Source organism: Molothrus aeneus, chromosome 3 (assembly GCF_037042795.1).
Source record: "Molothrus aeneus isolate 106 chromosome 3, BPBGC_Maene_1.0, whole genome shotgun sequence".
NCBI lineage: Eukaryota > Metazoa > Chordata > Aves > Passeriformes > Icteridae > Molothrus > Molothrus aeneus.
In genome coordinates, this window is record NC_089648.1 from 104,596,556 (window position 1) to 104,623,664 (window position 27,109).

The window sequence follows — 27,109 nt, forward strand, 5'->3', positions numbered from 1 at the left end:
TGTTTTTATCACAGGAGACATTGCTTGTCTTACACATCCATACTGCTATTTGCCAATTGTTATAGAAACGAGATACCCTTTGCTAGCAGTACTGACAGGCTACAGTGATGCCTCCTCAGAGGTTTTCCTTGGTCTTGAGGTCTGATGTGCTGCCCAGTAGTAATAGACTTCTTTTTTCATGCCTGGGGAAGTCTGAAAAACAAGTGGAACATATGAGTGATACATCCCAGGAGCTTATTTCTCATTTACTGAGGCTATAATGCTGGCTTGAGTAAAGTCAAAAGGAGCTTTGCCTCTGACTTGGGTGAAACCAAGATTTTCCTCTCTAGGTTGCAGATAGGTATGATACCATGTTAACTTTGTCTTACATTTGCCAAGAGTGGGAATTTTGTTGTGTTCTGCTGCAAAGGGGGATCACATTTGGTGATCTCTGCCAAGCTATCACTTTTGTTCGTTCTTGCTGTTATTTCTTGTTATCCAAAAAGGTGCTCTTTTATGTGTAAATTACAAAATAAGAAGAACGTTGAAATAATGGAAATATTGCATGCTTAGGTTTACTATCACTGGTATTCATTTAACAGAAAGCAAGTGGTTCTCTATTACAAGTCTAGGAAATGTAGAGTTATTAGTGCAATGTCTTTAAGAATAAAAAAATTATTTTGTTTTCTGACTCAATGGCTTGAACACATAAAAACTTGACTTTCCAACACAAGCTCTACAAGTAACCTCTACATCTATTATTTAAACTGTTATGCATGACTATTTTGAGCTAGGTATATACTTTGTTGCAAACAATAACCTGGAGTAGGTGTGCACCCAAATTTCTATTGAAGGCTAATGAATAAGCTGTTAACTAATTTAGTCTAATTGTAGCTTGTTTATGATAAAATATAAAACTAACAATTCAGCTTTTGCCCTGAGTCTTTTAAATTACACTTTCACCCCTACTGAGCAAGTGTCTAATTAAAAGCTTTAAGATTTTCACTGTGCATGCTTCTAAGTGAAGTTGTTCAGTTTATCAGGATTCACTTATCAATTTGTTTAAATAGGAAAAAAATTAGGAAAACTGGAGAACAACATATTTTTATATGTTTTTTTGCCACTTGACTTAAAATTGTTCTGTTAATTTGATTCTTAGACATACCCCATGAAAATCAGAAATGCAGAAATAAATTGTTATAATATCAGTGGTTTTCTTCATGATTTAAAATGAGAAATGAAAATATAAACAAGGTATTTTCAAAAAATGTGATTTGCAAAAGAGTAGATAGGAGTCCTGTGTCTTCTAAAAGTGTTGAGAGTGAGTAGATTTGATTTTGGATTTTTTCTTTTAACTTTGTTTGGTTGTCTGCTTGTTTTTAAGTGTTTTGGGGTGTGTGTGTTTGTAATTGTGACAGACTCTTTTTTTTATTTACTTGATTTTTTGTTTTCACATGTGGCTGTTGTGACATGTAGGGAAGGATGAAGACTGAAAGATGATACAGAAGACTTAAACAGCTTGCAACTGAAGAAAACCCTATTTTCAAACATAATCAAACATTTAGACAAGACCTGTCTAAATGCTGCTGGTGTCCTCAGCCTTCTTCTGTGGTCTTCAGCTTCACTCCCTTTAAACTGCTGAGTTCAGAAATATGTGAAGGGCACTAAGTAAGATACTAGGTAGCCTTTCCTGCTGCTCAGAAAAGTGGTGTTCCTATTCTTTTGCCTAGACACAGGTAAGCAATTTTTATTGCTAATTTTGACCTACCTGATAACACTTAAATGTCTGAAGAGACCTTCTTTTTAGCACTGTTATAGTCATTTGACAAGACATGGTCTTACAGGTGAGTACTGGCAAGAAGAAGACGAGGTGTTTTCCAAGGGCAAAAGGGTAAATGCACTTGGCAGGGAGTTCAAGCACAGTTTGCAACAAACCCAGCTGGTCACACTGTACTTAAAGTAAATGAGCCTTAGAGTAGCCCATTCAAATAACATCAGGAGCCAAGTACAATCCTGCTTCAAGTGCATTGCCACACTTTTGTCTTGGGGTGAAAAGGGGAAAATAGGAGTGAGGGTAGAGCTGAGAGAAGCAAAGGATATTGAATCTCAGAAACCAGAGTTTGGAAATGACTGTGGCCTGGGTTTCAGACTACAAGAGTACATCTCTAGTTATATCTCTATGCTGATAAACAGTGATGGGGAATAGAACTGAACACTGGGATGTTACTGTCCATAGTGTTAAATTTTTATCAGGCTCCTTGGTTTGCTCTTGGCCCGGGTCAACTAATGTTCATCCAAACAATTCCTAGGACTGATCTGGAAGTTAGCATGTGTGAAAAGCTACTTGGATGGACAAACCTATTTCGAAGCTAAGGGAATTTAATCATATGGATATAGGCTGTTCTGGGCCAGTTGTCCTCATGCCATTTTATGGGCTCAGACACTGTGTATATTAGTCCTGTAGGAATAGCTCAAGAGCCTAAATGGAAGCTGACTCAGAGATTTGAACTGGAGTTTTCAGCCTTGGCATATGCAGGAAGTCCAATATTATGTATGCTTCTACAATATAAATATGCACATTTGGGCTAATCATGCTAGACCTTTCTTTTAGTCAAATGCACCAATGTCAATTTATTCTGAACCAATTTTTAATGGCTCAGATGATGTACCCTATTTTAGATAACTTAAATGACTAACTACCAATTTCTGGCTAGCCTCTGGGATGCTCCTGGAAATGAACATGAGATTTTCTTTTCTTTTGCATCCCTTGTAGTCTAGTAAAGACTGTCATGTCATGCTAAGTGTAAATGAAACAAGGTATGGTGGTATCCAAATGACTGATTGTGATCTGTCAGTAATCTAGTTATTTGAGATCACACGAACACCTCTCTTATACTTCAGATTGGCATCCATATCTATCACCCTGTCTTCTGACAGGCCTGTGTAGCTGGCCCTAAGAGGCAAACAATGTCATATCTCATTCAGCTCTTGAGGGCAGTTCTTTAACAGCTGCCAAGATATCTTGCCTCTCATCTTCTACTGATTCCTTTGGGGTTTTGGTGTGTATTCTTCAGCACGTATTTACCCATCCAGCAACAATCTTGTGACTTCAGCTTCAGCATGACATGCTGAAGCCTGACATGCTCGGATGTGGACCTGCCTTGTCCCTTCTCCACTTTAGCATCTTTCACTGCACTTCTCATGACTTTCCTTTGTGCTGACTGGTGATGACATCCTCTTCTCTGTCACTTCCCTTCTTCTCTTATGTATGCTCCAGATTGATTTTGGACACAGGCCAGTGACAGAGTTAAAACCAAAGATGCTCCATAAATCTCTGTGCCTATTTACAGTTGTATGTAATTCAGCTTTCCCACGGGTCAGTGGAGCTGGCACTGATATGTTAGCAGGAAGCAACACAGGTTGACTTGCTGTCAAGGCAGTCATGAGGGTGAGTTCACACAGTCTGGAACTGTGAGGAAAACATCTTTTTTACTTGACACTTAAGCAGAGCTAAATTGGAGTGGTAGGGATAACGAAGAGAGAACCTCCACAAGATGCCATTTTTAGAGCTACTTTCCAAAACAAAAGCATGCTTTAAATCCATGGCTCTGTTATTGTCTGCATTTAGACTCTGCTCTCTCAAAGGTAATTTTACAAGCTGCAATAAAGCACTTCCCAGCATGTAACATTAGTGTTCAAGTGAAGCTGTTACTTTTTATTTTTTCAAGTGGAGTTGAATGATTAGTAAAGGACCAAGAATTTAAATTGCCTCATCTCTTGTAAATGGTAACACATGCCTCATATGGCTCCCTCTGAAAGTCTGCATTATCTGGCAAGTGAACTGTATGTATACATATAATTATGTAAACACATTCTCCCCAGTGTGATTCATGGCGATTTAGTGCAGTCAGTGGAAGGTTTTTTGATCACTCCTCTCATTGTGAGCTGTTTAAACATCCACCTGTCTAGTTGTGAGTCAAATTCACTGGCTATATAGGGGTGTGCAATGCTGTGCATGGTAAAAATATTTGCTGCATCACTCATGGTATGAGCTGGTCACTTTTTGCTTCAACCATCTTACACTTTTTTCCTGACTGTAACCATGATGTCTTTCTTAAGAAAGATTTATTCCTTCACTTCTATCTTTTTTTGGCTAAAAGTTCAGAGGAGCTGGCAGTTAAATTTCTCTCAGGTGTGCTTTAAACTATGTGCTTGGCTCAATGCAGCTGACCTTTCATTCTTAACTGTTCAGCAGCCAGACAGTATGCTGCAAGTCATGGTCATTGCCATGCTTGTCTTTCTGGAACAGTACCTCTATCTTACACCTCTAAACTTTTTTCTGCACTAAGTCTATCCATTAAAAAAGTCTATCAGCATAAACCTGTCAAAACCCATGCCAGCTCTGCAGATTTTTTGTAATTCTTGGTGGAGCTATTTATAATATCCCTGCACTGAGTGAATTGTTCAATGACTCAAAGTTCTACAAGAGGTATGGAAGAAGCAATATAGCATCTTTGAAAAGTTATGTATGAAGAGCTGTTTAGATTTGTAGTATGTTCAGGAGTCTATGTGGTGCCTGTTATAATCCTGAGAAGCCTGTGACTTCTCACACTCTTGCTACAGATATTCTCCCTGCATGGGAGATTATTCTCCATGCATTCATTTGTGAGAGACCCCTCAGTGCACCTGGTAGAGTCAACAGAGAAATGGGCACCACTTTTAGCAAGTCTTTTCTTCCGTCTATCCACGTACTTGCTCACTTATCCAGCCATGTGAGCATCCATCTGGACAAAAGTTTTGCTTTACCTATACTACTGGCAGATAAAGTAGCAAAACCCTCTAGTCTAAATATATTTCAGCTCATTCCCTGATGAAATGGAACATATTGTATGTCAACTTAGTGATACTTCTATAATTGTCTCACAGAGAAGATTGCAGAGATAAAATCTTTCAGACAGTATTAAGGCCATTTTTTAAAATACAGTATATCAATAATATGTTGATTCATATACCTCAGAATCTCAGCACCTCTTAATTCCTATATTACAAAATGGTAAATAAATGAGGAAGTGAGGAAGATGCACATATTTTAACATGGAAAATTTGGGGTTCTACCATCTAGTATGTCCAGAAAGCACATTTATTTCTCTCTGTAAGTCCAATATCCCTGTTAAATTCCTGTATATCTATATGAACAATGATCTTTATCAAGAAAATGAGTTAACTCTCACAGGGATGAGCACAATCAGCAAAAATTTCAGATGAGGAAAATTGGCATAATAGAAAATGATGCTGAGGAATGAGTAAACATTGAATAACAATTTAAAAAGTTGAATACAGCTGACATGTTAAGACAAAATATGATTAAATGGCCAACTGCTTTACTTTCACATCTAGAAATAATGGATTCAGTTTTTGCCAGTAAAACTGCAAATGGTGATTTTGAGAACACTTAGGACTTGTAGTGAATAAAAGAGTTTCAACATAAACTGCTTGTGAAAATGCAGTCATGTCAACTATTTTTATACAAATATGCAGTCTAGTAGAAGAAAATTAGTGAGGTCTCTAATGTAGGAGAAAAGCTGGAACATGAAGGAAAACAAAATAGAAAACTAGTTAGACATTTTCATTTACAGAGGGGTGGTAGTCACTGCAATCAACTAAAAAATGAAATAGTACATTTTCTGAGTCTTGTTGAATTCAGCTGAAGGACCTGAATTTCCCCCTTTCAATTTGTATCCATTACTCATTTTGCTATCACTGCAGTTCCTATGCAAAGCCCCTCTCTGGCTTTCCAGTAGGACCCCCTTGGGTACTGAGAGGTTGCTGTGAGATCTCCATGCAATTTTTCTGTCTTTTCTGGACAGAAAAAAACCCCAATTTCCTCAGCCTGGAGGTGCTCTAAAAGTTTGTTTCTTGAATGAGGGAACAGACAAAGTCAATACACTGGCATTTGCTTATCCTGAGGTTTTCACCTCAAAAGCAGGCATTAGCTATAAATTGGAGTATACTACTCCTAGTAGGGTTTCACTCTCTCACAAAGGTATAGATACTGCCATATAAATGTAAACTAACACTAAGAATACATCTCCTACACTGGCCAGAGATCTGGAATATGCAATAACCTTCTCTCTCCATTTCTGGGACAGGGTTATTTCTACCTTTGTGGACATTCTTACATTGTAAGGCAACATCTTCTGAACAGCTGGTAGAACAGGTGCTCCAAAGGCAAGAAAATTGTAGTCCTGGAGAACACAATGGGAATTTAATTTTTAAAAATTTACATAATATGGAGGTCCCACATTGGACCATATGGTCCAGCAGCATCCTGGAGTTTGTAATGGTTTTGTGAATGATTAAGCACTGGCAGAGGTATGCACTGATTACATCACTGGGCCAGCATCTGGAGGCTGTGAGAAATCCTGGAGGATATTTTCTTAGCCTTTACTTGTCAGTGATTTATTATCCAAAACAAAGATTTGATTGCAAACTGCTGATTGAACTGGCAGAGAGGAAAGCAAGATGGACAAACACATTCAAGCTGGCTATGACTCACCTGAGGGCACAGTAGTTGCCACTAATTTTGGTAGAAACAACATACATGTGCTTTCCCAATGAAACAATCCTGGAACTCTTATGCTACCATATGTTGTAACTTCTGAACTTGGCACCATGTGTGTTCCTTCTACAAAAACAGCAATATGGAGGCCCTGTTCCTTGATTTTATTACAGGTGATTGCATTCATCAAGGCACAAGAAATACAAGCATACAGGTTTATTTTTAATGTGATACATAATCAACATGCAAATGAGACTCAGTCTGCTTTGTTGCAAAACGTGGATATCCTAAAAGCAAAATCTAGCCTTCACAGAAAACATTTATGAAAATATCATCAATTATTCCCTGCAACCTGTTTGAAATTGTTCAGAGACTATTAATTACATCCCTCTTACTCTGCACTTCAGTTCACCTGAAAGATCAAAGTTCTCTTCATCCTCTTAGACAACTGGCATATAGAAAGAAAAAAGAATACCTCTACTCCTCACCCTTCCACCCCTGCTAAAGAGTGTGTCACTTTAGCCATCTGCCTCTGAATCAGGATTTTTTAACAGGAAAAAAGAATGCCCAGTGTCTTCATGTAAACTTATCTACAGAAAATCCAAAATTACTACTGCCAAAAGATTTAAATGAAGGTGAAATCATCGTATCAAACAAATTCCATTAATGTTCCTCAATAGTACATCTAGTGGCCAAAGACTTAGCCATTCCAAATATCAAATGAAAAATAGTTGTTCACTCTTTATTGAAATATTAATCTTGATATTCTTCTTATTATAACACTTTTGCAAGCAATATCTGAGAGTATAATATCCATATACATTTAATCTTTGTTTTATAAGTTGATAAAGCATGAAACTAAAGCATAAAGACATTAAAAATTATCATATTTATTGCAGTTTTTATGAGACATGCTGCCTCAAAATACATAAAATCTCTAGGATAAATCTACATCTGGTACTGTCTTGATAACTGTTGAATTTAAAATAGTGAAATATTTATGCTGGCTTTTCTTTTAAAGAAATAGCTGAAATATAGAGTTCTTTTGTATGAGATGTATTCTGTCATTTGCTGCTGCAAAGTACCGGTACATCAGTGAGAAAGTGGAACATGTGTATGCCTGGAAGAGGGTTAATTTTTAGAAGTGAAATACCCAGTTCCTATAATTTGTTTTTTACCTCAGTATAGTTTTTGCAAGTCAAGCAGACTTAACTTGAATGTTTTTATTGGCCTGAAACACCAAAATTTTGCCACTCATGTACAATGTTAACCATGCCTTAAAACATACACTGCGTCTTTCATTTTCACCATAAGTGTCTTCTACTGGTTTAGACAGAAGAATATTTTTTGACTGTAGAGCAAAAAGTAAAATTGACAAGGTTTGGTACCTTATTGTAAAGATTTAAATTCAGGTTGTCTGTTATTTAATTTCTCGCTAAAACCTAAATATTTGCTAGAAATTGGTACACAGTGCTGCATCTCAAAGGCTCTTTCCTCATCAGAGTCAGTCCAGGGATGGTTAGTTTGTGGCTGCTGGGATACATCTGCTCTTGAAATGTAGGAAGGCTGGGCATAACTCTGTCATATGTCCTGCTCTGGAGATATTTTGATGCCAATGAGAAGGATAATTCTAATGTGTCTTTCTGAAAGGACAAAGCCCTGCTGAGAATGGCATTGAGAGGTAATCCAAACACGTTATTTTGATTTCCTCTTCTACTTTCTAGTAGAGTGATCAGAGTGTCTATGAGCTACTCTAGGAGGGCCCTCTCCCCCGAGGCCTCTGAAAAATATCTTGCAGCTTTTGGTCCTAAAATGTTGATGTAGACTTTATGAGCAAAATATTGTGGCTATCCTATTTTCTTCAGTAATTATGATAATAACTTGAAAATATAATTTAGGTGTGGATCCAATAGTGAGGAACTGCAGTATCAGTTGTTCTTAAGTTGTAGAACTAAATTGCAATTTAACTAATGACAATGGGTGAATATGACTTTAGTTTGGAACTTCCTCAGTACATGATTCGTTTTAGAATAAAACCACAATATGCATATGATTTCACTATTTTTCTGGTCAGTTGCAAAGGAATCTTTCTTCTGTTAATGGCAAAAAAATCCTTATTTCCTTGACTACCAAAATATTCTATGGGTCAGAGAGCTGAAGCTTTTTGTCCAATAGCTTTTCAAAAGAAAAAAAACCTCAAACATTCTTCTTAACCTTGTGAAAGTCAAGAAGGTGGAAAAATTAATGAAATGGATTCTTTTTGTTGATGGGAACAATAGGCAGAAGAAGATGGGTGAGAGCCATATGAAGATTAAATAAAGAAAAGGAGAACAGGCTTCTTTAACGAGTGACTAGTTGGCATGTGATGATCTAAAATATTATTGTAACTTTGGCTCTTCTCTTGTGTAGGAGACCAGGAAATAAAGCATAATCACTTTCTAGAATATTCACCTTATCTTGGCATTAAAACTGTAAACTAATACTAAAGTACAAATTTAAAATGTAGAATGTGTATCACTAGTGAACTTTTAAACCTTTGAATTTTGCCCACAACTAATCTCAACAGAGCTATTATAAAGAGGAGAACCATACCAGATTTGTTTGCACAGTTCAGTTTTGATCTACTGACTTTGAATGTAATTATCATTTCAGAATTAATATCTTGTCACTGTGAATATGACTCTCACACTCTTGCTTTCTTTTGTGTAATGAACCCAGTGTACTTCTTAAAAGCTTTTCTTCTACATGGAAATCCAAAGGGACCTACTACTTGTTCTTTTCTAGTAATTTTAATTATTTATCAATTGAACTTACATAATTACTATGACTATCTCTTCACAATATAATATATTGAACACTGTCCAGTTAGTCAGGTTTTCCACTGTGCCTTCTGTATCCTTATTAGATTGAACACTGAATAACAAACCCACACTGACCTTTGCATACAGTGCTCTTAAACTGCCTGTCTTCCTAGTTTATATAGAATCACAGCTGGAGCCCATGATGAAAAGAAAATACTTTGTGCTAAATATGCATATTGCTTCTGTTTCAGGTTGGTTTTTTTTTTTTTTTGTTTTTTGTTTTTTGTTTGTTTGTTTGTTTGTTTGTTTGTTTTTTGGGAAGAAGTTTAATCAGGTATTTTACTCTACTAAAGACTCTGTGAAATTTATTTTTACAAAAACTAATTCTCACCTACAGGTGGAATGTGCCTGCAGAAGTTAAAAATTAGAAGAGTTTAAGAATTTTGGTAAATATGTCAAGGATGAATTCAGGATCTATGAGACTTTGAAAGAATGTGGGTCATGTACTTATTTCTTCTCAGAGGACTGGAGGGCAAAACCCCCCATCTTAGGCCAACCACCCACACTCAGAATGGTAGTAGACATTCATGGAACTTAATTAGTGTTTGCTTCAAAGTTGTTTAAAGCCAAAGGGTTTTATCTTGCTTTTAGTGTATGATGTCTTGTCCTCTCAATTTTAGTTTCCCAGCAGCAATGAAAGAGTAGCCATGCACAGCTGCCACTTTCTCTTACTGTAGCTGTGCATACATGCTTTTAAGCCAAGAAGCACAAGTTTGCAGTCTGCTTTTTGACTAGCTAATTGTACTCTGCTGTCCTTCTTTCCACAGCTCTTGAGAACATCCTGCCTTCAGTATTTCCTTTTGATTTATTTTGCTAATTTTTGTTTTGTGTTTTTCGATACAGACTGGACTATAAGTATTGATTCAATGCCCATTATCTATTTTCTCTCATTTTATTTTCAATTATGTTTCAAAAAAATCCAGCCAAGAAGTAGAACACATAGCAAGAATGAGAAGATACCCTTAAATATACCCAGAAGATACTCATTAAATGTCTTTAATGATACTTCATTTTGTAGAAATTTTAATTAATTTAACTCTGTATCTGGCTTTATATTTGGCTTGATATTTGATATTCAGGGTCCTGAGTAAGGTGCAAAAGCTCTGCAACCCTTTTCCTCCCTCTTCTTTAGGATTTAACTGTCTGTGTTTAAGGTCAGCTTTGATATGGCAGAGCTATATGGTCTCAAACCTGACTGCTGGGAGAAAGGCTGTGAGAATGCACTTTGGGGGCCTCCTGCCCTTGGCTTGGGTGCTACATTAGACCCAGGGCTTTGACATTTGTAGTGTTATCAAGAGGATTTGTGTTTCTTCCTCTCTAAAGAATGCCAAATTTTCAAGTGAAACCAATTTGTATGATCTCATCTGGTTTGTCGATTGTATTTTCCTTCTTAATTTTTATCTCTCTTCCTATTTTTTTAAATTTTTGATTTTACTTCATCTGTATTGTAATTTGGTAAACTGAATGTGTATCATTCCTCAGAACAGAAATTTCAATTTGCTTTTTTTTTAAATCCTGCTTTTGTTTCTGTTTTCTCTTTCTCATATTCATATGGTAATTCAATTTTTTCATGATTCCTTAGCATATTGAAGACTTTGCTGATATTTTCTATATTCTTACCTCATCTATGTTCATTTAAATGATTTCAGGACAGACTATGAATGTAGATCAGCACCTGTTTCTGCGCTGATATCTCTTGTGGTTTGACATCATATTGCAATCTCTAAACCACTTTATGGCAATATTAAAAGTGCAGGTCCTGAGATTTTAACTTGCTAATGATTTTCTTTCCATTTTAGTCCCAAAGTCCACCTGAGACTCACTGGAAAAGTCTTTTATATGCACATTTATCAGGGACTCCCCAGCTTTCCAAACTTTATTTACTGCTATGTCATGGTTTGACACTGGCACAATGCCAGTACCCCCATGAAGATACATTCTCCGTGGTAGCTGCTGTGAGATGTGACCAGGAATAAGCAAAGCAGGCTCTTACTTAGGAAAGAAAAGAAAACAGAACTTTATTAACTACTCTACAACTACAAATAAAAAGGAACACACACACACAGGGAAAATGAAAACCTCACAAATGCATTTCCTCCTCCCCCCACCAAATTTCCAACCCAATACATTTGTTCCTCAAATCACCAACTCTCGGTCCAGCAGCACCTTTTAGACAATCAATCCTCAGTTCGTCAAGAGGAGAGGAGTCCTTCTTGTGCCATGGGCTTCCCCTGGAAACACAGCTGAAGCTTCGTGTGTTTCTGTGTCACTCGTGGCACCGCCTGGAGTACATCTGCCGTCTTGACTTCTTCCTTTTCATGTCCAGTGCTCTCACCACTGAACACGGACCAGAGCTGCTTCTAGGGTTGTCTTTTAAGGATGCTCTGTCCCGATCCAAAAAAGGCACAGTCTCTCCTTTGGGACACCTGTCCCCACAATCTCTCCTTTGGGACACCTGTCCCCCCCATATTTTTTCACCCCCTGGGGCCGAGGGGCACCAACACTGAACCCTCTTGGTTCTGTGGCCATTGCCTCCCCCTAGAATGCAGTCTCTGTGTCACAAGGAACATGGTTCTGTCCATGGCTATACAAAAAGAGTCCAGCAAAAGCCACTCCATCATCTCTTCCCACTAGGATTCTTCTCTATTCTTCCACTATCTCTCACTCGCCCAGACCTCTCTCACACTGGCCCATTTCCTTCCTCATCTTCTACTCTATCTTCTAGGAAAGGTCAATGTTCTGTAAAGTTCTCATTCTCCAAAAAGGGGTTAAAAGCTCCTACAAGCGGCTGGCTGAACCCCCCCCTTCTTCTCCGTCCCAGCCGTGCTGCTGGCACAGGCCCATGTTTATCCAGTTTCAAGGTTACAGTCCCAGGCAGCGGCTCTCTTTCTCTCTCTCTCTGTGTCTCTCAGGGGGGGCTGCCCGATGGCTCCCGGTGTCTCTCTCTCTCTCTCACTCTTCCACCCTTCCACCCCGGGGCTCAGGCCTACCTCTCTCGGCCTCATGGCTTTCCCCTCCCCCTGCCCAGCCAGCAGCTGGGCCGGGGCAGAGACCCGAACTCTTTCCTGCCGGAAACCCAAGAGGACCCTCCCAGGGGAGAGCTCTGCTTTTAACCCCATGTTCTCAGAGGCGTGTCCATGTCCCAATGGCCAGGTTAAATGCCAATATTAAAGTCTGAATATCCATTGGCCAAAAACATAGCATCCCAAAAAACACATTTCCTGTCAAACCACCACATGCTATTATAGAGAAATTGCAACAGTTCTTTAGCCAGCCTTATATACCACAGCAATGAAACATTTCTATCCATGTATGGAGACCGTTTCATAACCTATTTTTAGATGTTCAAGAACTTAGTTTTAGTTTAAAAAAAGTAAGAAAAAGATAAACTGACTAGTTGTGAGCATAAACATTCTAGGATTTAGCTGTTTGTGTCATCCATTCAAATTTTCTTAGAGCAGAATTCATGAGTATTCTGACCAATTTCCTACCAGGTCCTCATAATTTCATGGATCACATACCTAGTTATCCAGTAAAGATTCTGAGATTCTTGGGAAATTCCCACAGCAAAATATTTTAGAAATATATATTTATATATATATATATATGTATATATAAATATATAAATCATCAGTGCTCAGATACTGCAGCAGGATGGAGACTTTAGCAATTCATTCTAATAAGAATTCTGGGTTATGAGTGGCATTGCCACAGAGCAGTTACCTTGGTATCTCTGAAGTTCGAAGGCTCATTTAAAAGGAAAAAAAAAAAGCACTATGGAATACAGAAGCAATTGCTTCAACCTGAACATGATCTTGTCACTTTTTCTTTGAACATGAGAATCCATCTTCAAAAAGCCTTTGTCAGTTCTAAAGCACCATCAAAGCCTTCCTAAGCAATAGTGTAAACACAAATAGCTGATGAGACCTTTCATTATTAGGGCTTTAAAACACTCAAAGAGAAAGAGCTCCAACAGGATGATTATTTCAGTCAAGAAGATTCCTTGTGTATCACATATAGACAGCTTTAAGTGTCTGTAAAAATAATTATCTGGTTTCAATACAGTCCTTTGCACTATAATCCTCAGACATTACTGGATTTAATATTATTTATCTTGTAAAGCTAAATTTAACAGAAATTTCAGCCAAAGCCTGTTTAGCTGTTTTCATCTATAAAGATTTTGTAGCTGTTATTTCAATAATCAAGAAAACAAATGTCATTAAAAATCCCCAAGCACCCTTGCAAGTGGCAAATTCTAAAGAAATCAAAACCTGGAACTCACTGTAGTATCAAGAGTGATGCCCACATTCTTCTCACAGGGTTTGTTGGATAATTTCTCAATAAACACATTTGTTAATGATCTAAATAGTTTGTCAATGACCTACGATAGTTTGGTGCTGCTGCAGGTTAGTAAACATAAGAGTAATCCTGTAATGGTAGAAAGATGGACAACAAAAGCTTTCTTCCCTCCTGTGACCTATGAATATATTTTTTGTTAAATTGTTGATGCAATCTTAACAAAAGCAGTTGCACTGCTGAGATTCCAATTTTTTTTGTTTGTTTGTTTGGGTTTTTTGTTTTTTTTTAATCTAGTACAATATATTATGCAACTATGCTTCACAATGTGATGATCTAATAGTAGAACAATTCTGAAAACAAAATGACTCTTGTTGAAGTCATACTTCAAACATTTTAGATGTGATCTGGATTGGCCACCCAGTTTGCTCATTATATTTTTAGTATTGATTGAATGAACCATGTATGAATGTATGCACTTTAAAATGAAAGCTCTTGGTCTGAAATCTGTATTTTGATAATTGGTAGCTATTGTTTCTTACAAATATGATACAACAACCCAAAAATATGTTGGGATAATAGCAGAGAAACATTCAACCCATTGTTCCCTTAAAAGGCTCAAGGTTAGTTCTAGAATAAATATTTCACTGTAACTCAGACAGTAAGATCTATGCAACTGCATGAGATAAATATTTGGTCCCAAGAACAAAATAAAATAAAATGAAAATTGCACAAAATGCCCTTACCTGAGCAAATTAATGCATTTACACTGCATGTGGGAAAGTCTTTCAAGAGTCTTTTAACTGAGGGAAGAGCTAGAGGCTCAAAACTAAAACAAAAATAAAAGTCAAATATTAAATGGAACATAGTTGCTGTTCCCATTTAATATTCTATTGTTTTAGCTGAGTTGAGTTTATCTCTTAAAGTCCCAGCCTTGGGAAAAAAGAGCCCTTTCCTTTCTGAAGCAATTCTAAATGCAACAAGAATCTAAAATTTATAATTCATAAAATAATTATAATTTTTAATTTAAAATTTTGCAAGAATTATGTGAGAGAGTTTGTAGTTGTCTGCTGACTTCAAATCAGGCCTAAACTTCTCTAGGTCTTTTCTAGGTCTTCTTGACCATAAATTTAGCTTGTTCAGGATGTTACTATAAGAGTATTTTTGTCTTATTAAGGTTATTTCCCAGTTTATTATGTTCCAGAATTTCAATCTAAGTAACAGAGTGACATTTGCAGAGCAAAACCAAGATAAGAGATGCTTTATATGAAATCCTCTTTCTTTATTCTCTTCACCTAACTACCCACTTTTTCAGGTCTGGAATATATTCTAAGTCAATCAGAAAAAGAAGGTTTTATACTGAATTTAATGAAATGCCATATTCAGACATGCAGGGTATTTATGTCACAGCACCAAATGAGTGTTCTTGCCAGAAAATAGGCAGTGAATTTGGCATTGAGTTCCGCCTTGGGCTAGCTATCCATTCTTTGCAGGGTAAAGTCAATGCGAAAGTTTAAAAAAATTAGAATTTCGTCCTCCATTATATATGTGTGGTGGTTTGACAGGAAATGTGTTTTCTGGGATGCTGTGGTTAGGCCAATGGATGCTCAGATTTTAATATTGGCACCTAATGTGGCCATTGGGACATTGGATGCGCCTCTGAGCACACGGGGTTAAAGCAGGGCTCTCCCCTGGGAGGCTCTCTTGGGTTCCGGTCAGGGAAAGGTTCAGAGCTCCCCTGCCCGGCTGCGGGCTGGGCGGGCAGGGGCAGCCATGCGGCCGGGTGAGGTAGGCCGGGGCCTGGACAGAAGGGAGGGGGAGGCCCCTGCAGGATGGAAGGGTGGAGGAGCCCTGAGAGGCATCGGGCAGCCACCCTGCCCCAGGAGAGACAGAGAGAGAGCCTGTGCCTGTGCTTGGCTGGCCGAGAAGGAGAAGGGAGGCAGTGAGAAGGTGCCCAGCTGGGCAGCCGTGGGAGTTCTGGACAGACAGAGCCTCAGATTTTTAACCCTTTTCTTGGATGATGGAAACCTTACAAATGCTAACCCTCCTGGAGCTGAATGAGAAGAGAGATAGAGATGAGATAAGAGGAAATGGGTCACGAGAGAAATAGAGAAGAACTCAGGTGGAAGAGATGATGGAGTAGCTTACGCTGGACTCTTTTTGTGTAGCCGTGGACAGAGCCACGTTTCCTTGTGATACAGGGACTGCATTCTAGGGGGAGGCAATGCCTCAGGACCAAGAGGGTTCGGTGTGGGTACCCCTCGGCCCCAAGGAGTGAAAAATATGGGGGGGACAGATGTCCCAAAGTTGAGACTGTGCCTTTTTGGAGTGGGACGAAGCATCCTTAAAAGTCGACCCTAGAAGCAGCTCTGGTCAGTGTTCAGTGGTGAGAGCGCTGGACATGAAGGGAAGAGGTCACCATTGGCACAAGAAGGACTCCTTCTCCTCTTGATGAACTGAGGATTGAGTATTCTGAAGGGTGGTGCCGGACTAAGAGTCGATGATTTGGGGGATGTATTGTATTGGGAATTTGGTGGGGAGGAGGAGGAGATGTATCTGTGAAGTTTTCATTTTCCTTATGTGTTTCTTTTTTTTTTTTTCTTTCCCTTGTAGTTTAGTTAATACATTTTTTTCCTTTCCTAAGTGGGAGCCTGCTTTGCTTATTCCTGGTCACATCTCACAGCAGAAACCAGGGAGAGGGTATTCTCATGGAGGCATTGGCATTGTCCCAGTGTCAAACCATGACAATATGATATTATCTTACTGTCACAATTAGGAATGCTGAAATTCACAGTTTGTGCATGTCTAAGGATCCTAACACTGCATGTGCTCTGAGCATCCCTGGCATAGGTGCACATTCCTTTTCTTTGGCCTAACACTATCAGCATTTTAAATTTTCAAGACATTTCAACAGGCTAGTGTGTTTTTCCCAGGAACTTTGGAATGTTAAGTTTGAGAAAATTCTTCTATGATGAATAGATTTTATGAATAGTTAAATAGCAGTTAATAAAGAAATGGGGTACATTTGTGCAAGGTTGGTAAATTATATGCTGGTTTAATAATTTTCAGGGTAGTGTATTTTACTGTTTTGTACAGGCACTTATGCTTATAAAATAGAATTAAAGAATTTTGTAAATCCCTGCAAAGAAAATAAAGAATAGAAGAAATGGTCTATAATATAGAAGCAAATTATTCTGATGAATAATTATTCTGATGAATATTTTCTCATATGAAAAGTGGTATTTTCTATCCCCTGTTCCTTGACACAATTTGGAATTTAATTCCTATATTACACTGCCCTTTTAAAGATAGGGAAGTATAGAAATAAACACGTACATTGTAATCACATACATATACTTAAGTATAAAAAAAAGCAAAATAAAATTTCTCTTGATAAATTATTTATGTTTTAATTTAAAATTAAACCCTCCAAGCTACTTAATAATCTAAAAAGCAGAAGTGTTTATTGCACTCAGTCTTGAAGACAGACTTATTTTCAGTTGCCTCATCCTAGACTAGTTGAGTAAATGGGTCAGATCAATCTCTTTGTAAGAAAGCTTACTCTTTGTGACTGACTTTAAAGGAGTCTAGACAGCTATTTTGGATGCTGATGTCTAAATTTGGACAGAGAAGTCCTATTCCAGAAGTTCAGTTCAAAGTGGTGTACAAATGCTTAACCACTGTGAAAGAGTGAGAACTGTTTTTCCTCTGCACTTTGAAACAAAGCTGTGATGGTCAGTGTGGCAGTGATGTGCCTGGTATTGTCACTGTGAAAATCTCTAAACTATGACAAAATAATAAATCTTTGAAGTATAGGAGTATAGTATATCTTCAGATGCTTTAACTGTCAAGGCATGTAGATGTGGCACTTAGGGACATGGTTTAGTGGTGGACTTGGCAGTGTTGAGTTTATGGTTAGACTCAATGATCTTGTAGGTCTTTTCAAACCTAAATGATTCTATGATCATTGGTGTAAGGAATTTTTCCTTGATTCAAATTCCTGGCATTTATTGTCTCTCCCAGTCTCAAAGTGGTTGAAGATTCATAGAGTATATTGAATATTAGAATCTCACTAAAAATGCAAATCAGAAAAAAAAAAGGTGGACTCACACCTTTTTAAATATTAATAAGTTTGATGAAAAATGTCTCCCCCGAAACTCTCAGCTGTATTGGGCCCGTCAGTGTCAGTGAAATTTCTTCATTTATAGATGGCATTTATTTTCAAACACACACATCAAAGTTTCACAGCTCTCATTATGGAAAATTGTTAACTTTTATTCATCTGTCTTTGGTGATGACCCAGCACCAGATGTGTTAGCAAAATTTATTACTTATTTCTTATTACTTCCTTATTCCTATCTCACAGAATAAGATAAAACCTCCATTTAATCAAACTGTTTCTGGACTAATATATTAGCTATTTATCTCCTGAGATTTAGGGATAAATTTGAAAGAAGACATGGAATTTGTTTAGAGTGGATTTATTTCTTTTCCCTTAGGAAAATTCATTCACAATCAGCATTTTAGCATTTAAAAGCCAAGGAGTGAGATATTGAGTGCCAAATACATACTTACAGAAAGGGGGACACACCTGAACAATCAAATGTGTGACAGGAAAAGTAAGACAAAAATAATCTGCAAATGAGGAATAATTTTGAAAAAATTCTTGGAAAAGCTTCCTAAGTTCATGGATTTTTGGCCAATGAAGTGGAAATAATACCATGTCTCTATGCCAAAGTGAAGGCAGTTAGGTTATGCTGATTGAAATCATCTGTTTGTAAATTCTGTACCATAATGTTCTGATGGAAGTGCAGAACAAGACCAAATTCTTCTGGTTTAATGATTATACACTTGATAAAAGCCTGTTTTCTTTAATAACTAAGATAGGTAGTTTGAGGGAGTTTCAGAGTCCAATGAGGTATCATGAGTAGCATCAATCCAGACTTTTACCATAGTTTTTACTTTACTTTCTGTTGTATCATTGCTACTATTTTTCTGATTTTTGAATTGCATAGACCTACCACAATCCTCTGATGGAAATCCCCAGAAATTAGTCTGGGGGCACTTTGGGATTCTTTGATGTTTTAGGACACCTTCTGAGACATGAAGCTGCCTCTCACATCAGTGTGACTGAATCAGTAAGAAGGGATGAATACCCTCAGGCCTATGTGTGAATGTCCCAGCACTTCCCTGGAGGGCATTTTCACACCTGAGCCAGTTACAGCCCATCAGAAGGGATGAATGATACCTTCCCGAGCAGAGGGGAGGTTGTTTTACAGCTGAGCCAGTTGTGTGAGGGTGATATTAGCATTTAGTGGCATTTAGAGTCTTAAAAGTATTTTTGGGTTCTGAATGGCTACAACTGGAAATACTTCAAATTCTTATTTTCTTGTAGACATTTATTTATGGCTTTCCTAAAGTAAAAATGTAGGGGGAAAGTAATTAAATTTTGAAATACCTAATTCCCAAACTGGCAGTTAACAATGAAACAGCAAATAACACTGCCTTCAAGGTCTGTTACAAACAAAAGAGTAAATAACACCAATGTCAGTTGGTTTTTTTGGTAACAGACAGGGCAGTCTTCGTATTAGTTACAGATATGTGGGTTTCAAATATCATCTAAATGATTCAATCCAAGTTTGTTCTGCTCCTTTGGGTGTTATAAACCAACTGCTTAGACTGTTCAAAGACACCTTTTACCTGCTACAGAGAAGACCATATGGAATTATTGGTTCCATTCTTTTGCCTGTGGGACCTGTGGTAAAACCTGCTGTTCAAAGTTCTGAACTTTATTTAATCATCTGACTCACAGTGCTATCTACTGTAAAATGTAGGGAGTTACACAAAAATATTCTTATAATTTGTGGAAATGTTCTCATCTCTGGTTAAAAGTGGAAAACTCAGATTTATTGCATTTGTTCGTATGTGTTCCAGCTATTTAAATTACAGTGACATGTATAAGAAATTATTGTTAGTAAGAGCTAGCTTTCACTTGATTGTACTTTTTTTGTGCTTTGTCTCAATTCTGTCTTCATTGATTTTTAGAATTTTCCCTGTCCTTTTTTTTGTTGTTGTTTGTTTTCCAGTTGTAAAAGACTTGTTAATAAAACATAAAAGATGAGAGTATCATTAATGCTAGTTCTCCCTTCTTGGATTCATGTCAAGTCTGAAAAAAGCAAAGCATTGACTTCAAATTAAGTCTTGATATGATATGCTTGTCTCCTTCCTCTACTGTTCATTATAAATTCACCCTGTTGAGATAAGAATTTGCATTTGATTTAGATATTCTTCCTGAACTGCTTCTAAAAGGGAATGCTGTGTTTAGAAAAGGATATGTATAGAGATGCTACTCTTTTGTATCAAAAGATACTGGAGTAATGCCTCTTATCTATTAGGAGTAAGAAATAAAACATTTAAGGTGGAGGGATACTGCTTTGTTTGTTGGTGGTGGTGGTTTTGGTTTTTGGGCGATTTTTGGTTGTTTGGTTGGGGTTTTTTGGGATTTTTGTTTTTTGGTTTTGGTTTTTTTTTGGTAGGACATCTAGGAAGTTGGAAAGTTTCTCAGCTTCTTTGTAGGCAGGGCATTTGGCTCACTGAACTGTTGAATCTGATCCTCTGTGTTTTCAAGACCTCAATGTCCATCATTTATAGACATAGAAACATGTCAAGTTAAGAGTAAAACGCTAAATCTACAGATTCCAGAATGATGGCTTAAAATGTTTTGCATTATACAAGGAGTGTGTGTGCATGAGAACCATGCACATACACTCCTGTTATTCTAAGAGAAGTGTTAAGGAGAACCAAACGCCCCTAAATTATCCAAAGATAGCTACTGTGGTTCTTAACATCTTCAGAAGTTTTCACTCCTGGCATCTATGCCAACAACTTCTAGTATCTTATTGTAGCTTTCAAGAAATTTCAGTAAGTTTAGAATATTTTATTTCCCTTCTAATACTGTTCTTAAGTTCCTCCCTTCCTCCCAGCCATCAAACTGTCAATTCTGGAACAGCTTCTTGGTTTCTCTTATACTTCCTAATTTTCAGTTTCAGGTCCAGGTTCTGCTATTTAATGCACTGATTTCATTCTCTCCTGCTTGTCCTGAACTTTCTTTCAAAATAATATGTCCAACCACCTTTTTTTTTTCTGTCAGTAACTTCAAAATTCTAGTTTCAGCAATTTCAAATAATGAGAAAGAAGTCCTTCTTTGTCCCTTTCACTTAGAGGAGATTTTCCTTACAATGTACTTCAACCATATCTTGTAATTAAACGATAAAGATTATTTTTGTGGCTGTCCAAACCTGTACCATTAAGCAGTTCTCATCTCTGAAATGTGATCTTCATTTCTTAGCTTGCATATAGGTACTAGGACACTCTCCAGAGAAGGGAGTCCTTGCACATCATGAAATGGCTTCTCTAAGTCAGATTCTAATTTGACAAGGTATTTGACTAAATATTCAAATTGTGCTGACTACAATGCTTAAGCTGTTCTCCCAGAAGCTGACTTTTGTCTCCAGCAAATGAATGTTAACAAAGAAATTAAGGAACATAAGATTCTAAAAAGAGGCTTAAAATGTAAAAAGTATTGGATGAGTGAGCCAACCATGGGAGGTGTCCCACTGGACTTGCTATTTGTGAAGAGAGAAGGACTGGTGGCTGATGTGACAGAGATTGTCTTGGGCATAGCAATCAAAAATATGAAGTCTTTGATTCTTCAAGAAATAAACAGGTGGATCATCAGATCTGCTATCTTGACCTCTGGAGGGCAGACTTTGGCCTCTTTAGAAGACTGGTTGTAAGAGTTCATTGGAAGGCAGTTCTGAAGGACAAAAGAGTAAAGGAAGACTGAATATGCTTTAAGAAAGAAATCCTAGAGAGGCAGGAGCAGGCATCCACGTGGGCTAGAAAATGAGTTTTTGGAAAAGAAGACCAGCCTAGCTGAACAGAAAGCTTTGGCTAGTACTCAGAAAAAAAAAAAAAAAGAAAAAAAAAAAGAAAAAAAAAAGAAAATGAAGCGTAATACCTTTGGAGAAAGGGGCAGATCACTCAGGAGAACTATAAGGATGTTGTGAGTTTATGCAGGGGAAAAATTAGCAGGGCCAAAGCCCATCTAAAGCCTAATCCATCTGCTACTGTGAAAGGCAACAAAACTTTGTACTTTTTTTCAAGTACATCATTAACAGAAAGAGGGCTAAAGAGAATCTCTGTCCTTTACTAGATGCAGAAGGACAAAGTGTAAGGAAAAGACAGGTCTTTTCTTGTCTCAGTCTTTAATAGAGCAACCTGAGTACCCAGTCCCCTAGGCTGGAAGGTACTGATGAAGAGAAGACTGAAGCTGCCATAAACCAGGATAAAATGGTCAGCAACCTGCTGTGCCACTTAGACATGCCGAAATCTATGGAGCTGGATGGCATCCACCCAAGGGTACTGAAGGAGTTTGTGGAAGTGCTCACCAAGACACTCCATCATGATCAGAGATGTCCCAGTTTTTTACAAGTTAGCAAAGGTGGTGACCACATACAAGAACAGTCAGAAGGAGCATTCAGGGAAATACAAGCCTGTCAATCTGACCTTGGTGCCAAGGAAGGTCATGGAGCAGATCATCTTGAGGGCCATCATGAGACACATGCAGGACAACCAGGAGATCTGGGCCAGGCAGCATAGGTTTAAGAGAGGCAGATCCTGCTTGACTAACTTGATTTCCTTCTCCAACAAGGTGACAGGCTTAATGGTCAGGAAGGGCCATGAATTTTGGTATGGTTTCCCACCACATTCTCCTGGAGAAACTGGCTGCTCATGGTGCACTCTTCATTGGGTAAAAGCTGTCTTAATGGCTGGCTCAGAGCGTGGTGTTGAATGGAGTTAAATCCAGCTGAGGGACAGTTACAAGTGATGTTCCACAGAGGTCAGTGTTGGTGCCAGTCCTGCTTAATGTCTTTATCAATGACCTGGATGAGATGACTGAGTTCGCCCTCAATAAGTTTGTAGATGACAATAAGTTGGGAGTGTTGATCTGATAGATGATAAGAAGGCTGGATCAATGGGCCAAGGCCAATTGTATGAGATTCAACAACTGCCAGTTCCTACATTTCAGTCACAGCAACTCCATGTAGGGGTAAAGGCTTGAGGCAGAGAAAGTCTTGGCTGGAAAGTGAGCCGAAGAAAAAGAATCTGGAGGTGTTGGTTGACAGCCAGATGACTGACAACCAGCAGTGTGCCCAGATGGCCAAGAAGGCCAATGGCATCCTGGCTGTATAAGAGATAGTGTGGCCAGCAGGAGTAGGACGGATTGGCCACCTGTACTAGGCACTGGTGTGACTGCCCTTTGAAACCTGTGTTCAGTTTTGGGCCCCTCAGTACAAGAAGAATGTTGAGATGCCAGAGCATATCTAGAGAAAGGCAATGGAGCTGGTGAAGGTTTTGGAGCACGGGTCTCAAGAGGAGTAGCTGAGGGAGCTGGGGTTGTTTAGCCTGGGCAAAAGGAGGCTCAAGGAGAGAAGTAATTGATCTCTACAACTGCCTAACAGGAGGTTGTAGTGAGGTGGGTGTCAGTCACTTCCCCCAGGTAACAAATGAGAGGACAAGAGGAAATGGCCTCAAGTTGCACTAGGGAAGATTAGATACTAGGAAAAATTTCTTCACTGATAGGGTGCTCAGGCATTGGAACAGATTACCCATTGAAGTGGTGGAATTACCATCCCTGAAAATGTTCAAAGTCATGTGGATGTGGTGCATATTTTAGTCATGAGCGTGGCTGCCCCAGGTTAATGGTTGGACTTGATGATCTTAGAAGTCTTTTAGAGCCTAAACAGTTTTGTGATTCTGTAAAAAAGAGTTAGAAATACTAAATAAAGGTGTTTATTTTTACATATTTTTGTGGCCCCATTACTTCACTTATGGTTATCATTGCTAAAGTAGGTCATTATTCTATTTTATAATATAATGCCATGGTATGTGACTTCCTATCTACTTAAGATGCATATTGTAGAGGAATGTGCCCCAGGGGGTATTTTCACATACTAGAAATGACTTTCCATATCTGATAAACTGCTTAGGTTTGAATAGTGGAGCAATTTCCTTTCCTTTCTTCCTCTGAAATAGACCAAATATACTTTACATAGTCTAACTAAAATAATTTCAAGGTAGATTAGAAGCATAGGCTTGCTTTGGGTGAAATTCACTTTCCAAAACCTCAAAGAGATTCAGACGCTGCACAGATATTGTAATTTTCTACACACTAGTACACTTTAATTCTTCTGTTCTGAGTCTGAAGTCAATGGAGCACACTTTATCAGCTGTCCTAATGAGTAGCTAGTACTGACAGTGTAGCTACTGAGTGGCTATCACCACAACTAGTATGGGCTATGCAGTGCCATATAGCTGAATCTTGACAGTGGATTTGTGTCAATTTCTAAATCCCAGGAAAAGAAATAGGATTAATTATAATTCATCAGACTATATAATAGATTACTTGGTTTAAATGCCTGCATATTTGAGGATCAAAGTCAATTCTCAGCTGTATATTAACCACAAAATCATCATCTATGAATCCTGTTTATATTATCACTTTAAGATTAGGCATTTTGAACAACCTAGTACCTAAGTCCCCTGCTATGATATTCCTCTTGAAAATTATTTCTCTAAATTCACAATGAATAAATAACTCAGGCACTTGGAAATCAGTTATCTTTTAATATTGTAGATGTGATCAACAAAGTTCCCCATGTATGGAGAGTTTGGGCGTAATTGCCAATATACTGGCAATGTAACAGTACAGCTGTACAAAAACTGTTGCAGCTCATTGATGCATGATTAATATTAATTGTTTCTGTGATATCTACTGAGAGAGACACGAAAAAAGCACAATGATGATCATCCATTTCATTCTGATCTTATTGCTGAAGTTTAAATCTTATTTGAGTAAAAATTTGGTTGAAGTTTCTTCCCGTTATTAGAATTCCCTCTTCCATATTTAGAGTTCAAGGTTGCCTATCTGTTGGGCATTATCTCATACTAGAGAAACTTCCACTACCCACTGATTAAATGAAAGTCTTACTTTTATTGTCAACCATAGGGCTGTTTAGAGCTCTAGAATTAGGTGATGTATACAGTTCTTGTTTAGGATATAAACCAGGAATTTTTCTCATAGATGTTTAAGTATTGTACTTGTAGAAATTAACTGGTAGTGTTTTTGTCTTGTTTTGTTTGGGTTTTGTTGGGGTTCCTTAAATTATTTAATTTTGTACCCATTATGACTGCTTCTAAGTTTAGATGCAAAACTAGGTCCCAGTCATGTAATTTGCCCCACTTAGGTTTTGCCTTTATTTTTTTTCAAAGATTATTTTTATAGTCAGAGGGCTTTATTGGTCCATCTATTAATATTTTTCTTCCATGCATCTAAATTAACACTGGATTTGTAAAAAGCTAGAGACACAAAATAAATAAAAAAAACCAAATATATTAAATTGACAACTACATGTTCCTATTTATATTTTTTTAAGTGGGGGAGGGGAAATTCTATTGGGCTCAAAGAACAAAGCACAAGGATAAGACACTTGATAAAATATATTAGTATTCATAAACAAGACTATAGAGTTTCTAAGAATAAACCTGAACAAGACATGACACTGGCGTAAGCAAAATGGAATGTAGAAGTTGATGCAAAACAGTTTTATTGATATGCTGTTGAACCTCAAGGAGAGAAGAAGAAAAAAAAAGACTTCTTTATAATTCTTTATGACATGCTAGGCTTCTATTGTATATTTACTATTGCAAATATTAATGACTTGGATGCCTCGTTTAAATGTTTCATGAAGGCTATATTAGAGCAACTGAAGAAATGTTCCTGGTTAGGCCCATAATTTAGAATGTGTCTCAATAAGTTGAAGTAGTGTTTTGGAAAAAAATAAGAATGATATTATACAAGCACAGTTTTCTACACTTGGGAGTAAATGAGTAGTTCAGCAAGTGCAAATGAGGAAGCAGCTAATCAGGGGTAGCAGAAAAGGACATAGATATTATTGTGACACAACAAATATGAAACTACAATATCATGCTATTGCAAAGGAGATCATATTGGGATTTCTGAACAAGATGGGAACCTGAAAACAGTAATAGTAGTCTTTCCTTCCACCTACTACTTTTGTAGTATTTGCTGTACTATTTACAGTTCTGCTCCCTGTAATGCAGTGATATTGACCAATTAGAAGCACTGGCAAAAGAAGTTTTGAGGTACTTAGAAATCATCCAGAATAGAGTGGACTGGGGGAGATACAAGAAAATCAAAAAGAATGGTTGAGGCCGGAAAGGACTTCTGAAGGTCTTCTAGTCTAACCCTCTCCCTAATCAAGCAAGTCCACCTGCAGCTCTTTGCCTGGGACCATGTCTAGAGAGGTGGATACCTTCCAGGTGGGAGACTCCAATCAGTCACTGGACAACCTGTGCTGATGTTTGCTTATGCCCATGGTAAAAAAAGAATTTGCTGATGTTCAGAGTGAACATCCTCTGTTTCAGTTGGTGGCTTTTGTCTCTGATCTTGTCCCTGGGCACGACTGAATAGAGCTTAGATCCACCTCCTTTGCACCCTTCCTTCAGATGTTTACATACATTTATAAGTTCCTCCCTGTGACATCTGTTCTCCAGGCTGACCAGTTCCAGATTTCTCATCCCTTCTTCATGTGGCAGATCCTTCAGTTCCTTCATCATCCCCTTTTGCTGGACATTTTCCAGTTTGTCCATGTGTCTCTTGTACTCGGGAGCCCAGAACTGCTCACATTACATCAGATGTGGTCTCACCAGTGCTAACTGGAGGGTAAGAATTTCCTCCCTCAACATGCTAGCAACACTTCTCTTAATCCAGCCCAGGATACCATCAGCCTTTTCCACAATGGTACGTTGTTAGCTCAAGTTTAATTGTGTGTCCGCCATTTCTTACACACCAGAACACCCGGGCTTTTCTGCCAAGCAGTGTTGCAGCTAATCAACTTCAAATTGAGGATTGTTCATTCTCAGGTGCAGACCCTGCACTTGCCTTTGTTGAGTTTCATGTGATTCCTGTCAGGCCACTCCTCCAGCCTGTCAGCATCCTCCTGGATGGCAACATAGTCCTCTGGTGCATAAGCTTCTCCTGCCAGTTTGGTGTCACTGGCAAACTGGATGAAGCTGCACTCTGCTCCATCATCCACATCATTAATGAAGATGTGGAATTATATGGACGGAGTAATGACCCCTGGCGTACATTGCTATTTACTGGCCTCCCACTAGACTTCATGCTACTGACCATCATCCTCTGGGCCTGGTCCTTGAGCCAGTTTTCCACCTACCTCACCATCTGCTTATCTGGCCCATACATCAACTTCTTTATGAGAATCTTATAGGAAACAGTGCAGTAGGCAATATCCAGTGATCTCCCCTCATC

The 27,109-nt window shown here is 38.1% G+C and overlaps 1 protein-coding gene across 1 annotated transcript in view; it reads left to right on the forward strand.

Moving 5' to 3' along the window:
- Positions 1-1,634: 1,634 nt before the first annotated feature.
- The window catches only part of GRIK2 (glutamate ionotropic receptor kainate type subunit 2), a 387,751-nt gene continuing 362,276 nt past the window's right edge, over positions 1,635-27,109 (forward strand). The window contains exon 1 of the mRNA XM_066547537.1: positions 1,635-1,715. The gene's annotated coding sequence lies outside the window, so the exon portion shown is untranslated. The remainder of the gene's footprint in view (positions 1,716-27,109) is intronic.